The following is a 7,510-nucleotide window of genomic DNA, read 5'->3' as shown; positions in this document are numbered from 1 at the left end:
TCACTCGCAAGTCGCCGTAGTGGTGTTGAAAAACTTATGGAGCGGCGGCTATTTCTGGAACCACGGCGGTCGTGACCACAGAGCGTATCCTTCTATGCTCTGTGGTCGTGACCATCTAGCAGATAGTGTGATCATCGACGTTACAAATAAACGCAGGATAGCTGGATACTTATTCCATAGCTTTGAATCTGGAGATGAATTGCTCTATAGACCTAATGTACACTGAAACTGCTTACGCTGCTAACATGTAACTCCTCATCAAAGGCTTTCTTTCATTTGCAATTAGTTCTTGAGAATCGTCATAAGGTCTCAGTATGCATCTGTGTTTTATTTGACATACTGATACTTAATTATCAGATTTTTGTACGCAACTTACGATGTAAACGCTGTAGAATCCGTAACGACCAAACATTGACGTTCTTCTGTACTAGCGCAATAATTCGCCCGCAAACAACCGTCTGGATGCCGAGACACACTTTTGCAGCTAATCGCTATATTTAGAGAGAATTAACCAAATAAATTATCCCCAAGGAAACTTCAAAATCAAAAATTCAACATTTCTGAATCATTTTTATATGGGACGCTATTGTTATAGTACAGTATAAATAAACAATGATTTATAACTTTTGCTTAAGAACTAGGCATGGAAATACTTAAGTTTCGAAACTACTTAACTAAATATCACCTTTAATTACTATTGACCTTTTGTGCTTCAGAAACGGGCGAGTGTGTGCAACTGACCAACGAGTACCGAGACGCTCTTTCCAAGCGTAGTCCTAAAATTTTTTCATAAATTCGCTGACCTGGAAAACATAGGACAACAATCTGTTACTGAATATTATTACCAACAGACTGAATGTTTCACATGTTCGTACATAAGGTGTTTGTCAGCAAAGTAATTCATCGGGAGAGGCTCTTCAAGCTCAGATAATTCGGTGATTTACTTTTTTCTTTCTTTTCTTTTTTATTGCACAGTTATATTTCCCATCCTTCTTTCTCATCCGGACTTTGGACAGGCAATGGCGAAGTTAAAAATATTTTTTATATTTTTTTATTATTTTCGTTTTCTTAAATTTTTAAGTAATTTTTTTCAGAAGTAAGGGCTCCATTTCATCTTCCAGCTGTAGCAACTTGGCTAAAAGTTCTTCTTTGTGTGGTATGTTTCAGAATACGTGTCAACGCACAAAGGTACGTTGCATGTTTTGCATTCAAATTTCGTTCCTCGACGCATATTCTGTTTCGAGCAGACTGCGCATCTACGCAGTAGTCGGCGTTCCTTGGACTGGCCACCTGGAATGACATGTGGAAAGTGCCTCCCAGTAAAGCGAAGAGGATTCTCGTCATCAAAGCGTCATCCTATCCTATCTCTTCTCCGTTCTGTAGCAAATTTTTCCACAAGTTCTCGAACCAGTCATAAATGAAAATCTGCTTATGATATTTTGCTCCCCGTCACCGATCTGTGAAGAGTGTGAGCATTCAAAACACAAAGGTCCACAACATGAAAAAAATACTTTTTGTACCATTTAACAGATTTACGCACATATGCAACAGAGCTTAACAGCATGTCGGAGTGGTCTACTGCTCCCGTATTTGCATCGTAATGAACAACACATTGCTGCTTCATTACTTTTTCGTCAGTCGTCCTGTCTGTCTTTCCCGTGTCACGCATTTCTGTAGTGTTGCAGGTAGTCAGCATGAACACTTCTCTCTTGTTGCACCATTTGATGGCCAGCATTGCGTCACTTGACATAAACTCAACTTCTCCTCGTTTCAGTTTCTTTTGTAGCTTCGAAAGTTGCGCTTGTTCCTACGTACAGTGCCGCATGCTTCTGTTCTCTGATTGTATAAACAGAAGAACAAGGCTGTACTTGTATGCCAATTGTCGACGTACTGGGTATATCCACGTTCAAGGTATGGCTTCATTAGTGTTGCCACAATATCACCAGATTTCCCCAAATTATGGACTTCAATTCCTGTTGTTGTGCCCGTGTATACAATAAAATCCAAGACGTATCCAATTTTGCAGTCGCACAACACGAATGTTATGATTCCAAATCTACATCGTTTCGAAGGAATGTATTGTTTAAAACATAAGCGACCTTTCAACAATAAAAGGCTATCATCGACACAAAGTTTTCTGTGTGGATTAAATGCACTGCGCAACGCCACACGAACTATATCAATTATTTTCCTAATTTTAAACAAACTGTCATCTCCACGACTGGCCGAGTTGTCACTAAAATGCAACATTCTCAAAAGTAACATAAAACGGTCACGGGACATAACTTCGCCAAAAATTGGAGAACTCAGAAGTTTTCCTTTATCCTCAATTTTTTAACACGAGCCATGAAAAGTCAAATGCCTATGAAGCTATCATCATCATGAGTTATCTGCTATATTAGCAGGCCCTTTGCCTCTCCATTTTCTGCGATCCATTGCTTCCTTCTAAGGCTGCTGTATGTTGTACCGTCCATCATGTCATCCAGTATCTGGAATCTCTTCCTTCCTCGCTTCCTTTTCTCTTCTACATAACCTTCTAAAACTGTTTTTATCAGTCCGTCATTCTTTCTTAATATATGCCCAATCCAATTTCTTTTTCTTCTCTTTATTACATCTAGTAACTGTCTTTTCTCTCCCACTCTTCTCAGTACCTCTTCATTTTTTACTCTGTCCATTCAACTTATTCTTTCCATCTTCCGCCATGTCTAGATCTCAAAAGCCTCCAGCCTTTCTCAGTCTTTTTTCCTCATAGTCCATGTTTCTTCCTCCTAGTGCCAATACTTTTGTTTTATTTGTGTTAATTTTCATTCCATATTTTTTTCCGTTAGTTGCAATGGTGTCCACCAAATCCTGTAATTCTTTTTCCCCTGTGGCTAGAAGGATCGTGTCATCAGCAAATCTCAAACACCCTACTCTTCTTCCTCCGATTTCTACTCCTTTGTCATCTAATGAGCATTGGTCAATCATATTTTCCAAGTAGAGGTTGAAAAGAGTAGGTGATAAACAGCATCCTTGTCTTACTCCTTTTCCTAGTCTGATCCAGTTTGTACTTTCTCTTCTCACTTTAACTGAAACTTTTTGATTAAGATATAATGAGTTTATAAGTCTTCTGGTTTTCCAGTCCACTCTCTTTTCCCTCATTATAGTCGTCAGCTTGTCCCAAACCACATTGTCAAATGAAGCTATACATTTCCTCAAAACCTGTACCTTTCCAGGTAGATAGTCGAGAACGAACTGATTCCGACGTACTCGCCAGGGTGAAAGTGAAAAATCGATTCGTTTCAAGTGCTATAAATTTCAACAGATCTTCTGATAGAAATAGCATTAAAAAGGCTAGAACGCTTGAATCAAACGCTAGTTGGCAATTATGTCCTGAAAATGAGTCATCAAACGCGTGAAGTGCTGGACTGAAATAACGTTTTTGCCAATCCAATTTATCATTCTAAGGCGTGGCCTTTTACGGATCGATTCGTCTTCACTTTCAGAATCAGAAGAACTGTCCTGGAGAGCTCTACTAGGTGAAGTACGTGAAGGTATATTACTACGAGATTCTTCTGATGAATCTTCATCGTCACTACATTCATTGAAGATGCCACACTCAATGTCACTGCTTGTCAGTATCTCCAGTATCTCTTCGTCAGTGCAACGAATCCGTTGTGCCATTTGTCTGTGGAAAAGTGAGAGAACTCTAAAACTCGTCATGAAACGGCAGATGGTTAAACGACACCAAAAAAAGCAGAATATCACATGAACCAGCTAGCACGAATGTCGATCAGCAACTGCGAAATCCGTAGCAGAGTGTTTCCCAGATAGCAGGGACAGCGGCACAGAACAATAAATAGGGTACATCCATCCCAGAGAGTGCACGGCACAAAAGACATGCAGCCCTGAGCGGCTATTAACGTCCGCAGGCCCACAGGCAGTGGAGCCTGCTGCGGTATAAGCCGTCATTAGGACTCAGGTACCGGCCAGGCCGCGCGGCGAATGCCGTCTGCAGGGCTCACGGGAGAGCCCACTTCAACGGCAAAGAACATCCACAGGCCCCGCGGCAAGGTGGAGAGCCGCGGTTTGTCACGTCCGCAGTACTCAGAGGATTAATGTACTGTCAAACAAATGATGACATTGGCTACGAAGTTTATTGCATAAAAATTTCTCGGTTAACTTGCCGTGCCAAATTCGGATAAAATTCCAGGCTCTCAATGAAACCACCATGCAGCTTCGTCAGGAACTCAAAACTGACTGTCATGAACTGACAATGTTCTCTCTTTTATGCCGACAGTACAGCAACTGATTGGCTGGATTAAGTCATGATGCGCTCTCTAGCTAGCGTTGTTGCAGTAAAAAAAAGTTGAAGAAACATTGCAACAGGCCTTTAGACACTTTCGACCTGAGAGTGTCGGGAATTTATAGCGTTCCTTAAGAATGTGACAATAGTTTCGTGACCCACTGACCCACTTTATACCGACGGCTAGCGATCCTTACGTCGAAAATCAGAGTCATCTTAAACATAGAGATTTGGATAACTCAGGGGCGGCAGAGTACAGCATATTAAATATGCACAAGTTTTTGTTTGAATAAACGAGAACACTTGTTCACGCATCAAACTGTTGGCACTCTTTGATCAGAGAAGCACTTGAAATTATACTTTGAGAAAAAACCTTCGTTAGAGACACTGGCTATGCTTTTAACAATTCATGTAAGCGTGCGTTTGACAAGCAGAAACCAGAGAGGAACACTTACAGCATTTCACCGCCGCATGCGATGGACGACGCTTCCAGCAAAGCTAAGTAGAGAGCACAAGCAGAATCTGTGGACGTACCTCTGCACGCACCATCATGACGTAATCCAGCCAATCGGATCCCGCACTGCGGATACAAAAGAGGGAACCTCGCCAGTTCACTACAGTGAATTTTAATTCCTGACGAAGATGGTAGACAACATCACCGAGAGCTATCAATTTTATCCAGATCTGATACGGAAAGTGAACCGAGAAATTTTCATGCAAACGATGACAATTTCATAAAAGTTGGATGATTTATTCAAGAGAAAGAGCTTCACAAATTAAACAAGCTAATAATTCGCTGGTCCACTCTGGTCCTTATGCAAGCAATTATTGTGCGTGGCGTTCATTGATAGTTTCTGGGTGTCCTCATGAGGTATATTGTGTCAAATTCTGACCAGTCGTCACATCAAATCGCCAAAATCCAAAGATAACTGGAGAGCTCTGCCCATAATGATCTAAAAATTCTCATTTGGTGACAGATGCGGCGATATTGCTGGCAGGGTTTGGCAAGCACAGAGTCAAGCAGTGGAAACTCTTACTATGTACCAGGGGGCTGATACGTAATCTGATATATAAGCGTACGATAGCGTGACATGAAGGGGAATAAAACGGGGTGTGAAATATCGTCGACGTACTTCTGTGCTGCAAGGCTGTCGTGGATTACAGCCAAACTGGTCCTGCTGTGAAATGAAATGGTACCCCAGACTATCATTCCTGGTTGTCAGGCCGTATAGCAGACGACAGCCAGGTTTGAATCCCATTGCTGTCTGCGGCGTCTTCAGACTGGAATCTAATTGACTAGAACAGATTTGTCGGCAGTGAACAGTCCCACTTCGAAATGAGCCGTGGTGACCAGCGAAGACGTCCCCGCAGATTGTCGCCCGCCATACGTCGCGACAGCCAGGAATGATGATCTGGGGGGGGGGGGGGGGTCTTTTCATTTCATGGGAGAACTCATTTGGTTGTTGTCCGCTGCACTCTTACAGCACAGCGGGACGTCGACGATATTCTACTCCCAGTTTTGTAGCCCTTCTGGGTAACCTTTCCTCGGCTTACATTTCAGCAAGATAATGCGCACTCATATACGGTGAGAGTTTCAACTGGCTGTAATCATGGTTGCCAAATTATACCTTGGCCAGCAAGGTCGCCGGATCTCTCCCCAACTGAGAACGTTTGGAGCATTATGGGCAGGGGTCCTCCAACCAGCTCGGATTCTGACGATCTAAGGCGCCAGTTACTCAGTATTCCGGACTCTAAATCTTGACGATACTTAGGATTATTCGTGTGAGTCTCTGTGATTGTTTTTCTGCTACAACGCGAACTTCAACTTTGTCTGGGTACTGATGCTTGCAGAAAAAAAAACACCAAGTTGTCCCTTTTAGTAATGCTATTTTTTCACATAAACAGCGCCGTTGCCGGTTTCGAATCGGCAAGTTCATGATCAGATGGCTTTTCACGTTAAGTTACGTATTTGTTGTTATCTGCATTAGTTTTCACTTTTTATTCCCCTTGTGACGGTGGTGTCGTCGAAAGTCCCGCATCATTACCATGCAATGCTGACTACTTCCGTTCATGCATATAATTTTCATTACTGCATGAACGCAAGCAGTAGACATTACAACGTAATGTCGCAGGACTTCAGACAGTAGCATCACCCCAAGGAACTTTAACGAGAATGGGGGATAAAATTTGAAAACTAATATAAACAAAAACAATTATGTATCTTAACGTGAACAGACATCCGATGATGAACTTGCCGGTTTCGACAACGATAACGGTACTATTTATGTGAATTAACAGTATTATTAAAAGTGACTGCTAGCTTTCTTCTCTGCGAGATTCGATGTGAACTTACTAGATGTTTCTCGCGATAGTCATTGACATAGTGAAGGTGTACGACCAGCGCCATCTAACTTACAGCAAGCCAAGCAAACGTTGCCTTGTCCACATAAGCATCGGTCATTTTCAATCTTTTCGTTGAGTCTGTAACTGAGATTTTTCACTTACGAACTTTAAGTTCTTGTTGCTGAATTTGAGATGTATCGTGCTATTAAATGAACTTTATTCGCCGATGCCACTGTGTTTTAACTCTCTGCTCGCGCTACATGTTTTACGCTGCATAATTAATTATACTTCAACTGTCTTAATTTCGTAAGATCGCATAACTTGCGAAACCACCTTTCCGATATGTGGAAACTTGCGTTAAATAGCATTCCTTAATTTGTACTTTAAACAACAAATTATCCTTCAGGACTTTTCCCAGTGTTCCATTACTTGTTATATTTCAGCTATTATTTCAGAACATATACAGATTTACTTATTCGCTTACATTGTCTGTTTTCTGGTCAAAAGTATGATGGATATATCTGTATTGCGAAACAGAGTGAAGGTGTACGACCAGCGCCATCTAACTTACAGCAAGCCAAGCAAACGTTGCCTTGTCCACATAAGCATCGGTCATTTTCAATCTTCGTGCTCTTGTCCCACGAAAATGTCAATAGAGTCCTATTTCATGCTCTGCAAAGAAAGTTTTAGCTGAGTCAACATGACATAGATATCGACATCATTCCACTTTGCGCAGCTCATATCGCCCTGAGAGAGCCATGCACTCAATGTTGGCAGACACTTATGAAACTTAACGAGATAAGTGAAACAAGAAGATAATCTATAAAGTCATGTTTTACGGAGTTTTGAGACAATCTTCAGACCCAAACTCTCCTTAGTGTC

This window comes from Schistocerca piceifrons, chromosome 3 (genome assembly GCF_021461385.2).
Source record: "Schistocerca piceifrons isolate TAMUIC-IGC-003096 chromosome 3, iqSchPice1.1, whole genome shotgun sequence".
NCBI lineage: Eukaryota > Metazoa > Arthropoda > Insecta > Orthoptera > Acrididae > Schistocerca > Schistocerca piceifrons.
This window is presented reverse-complemented; position numbering follows the sequence as displayed.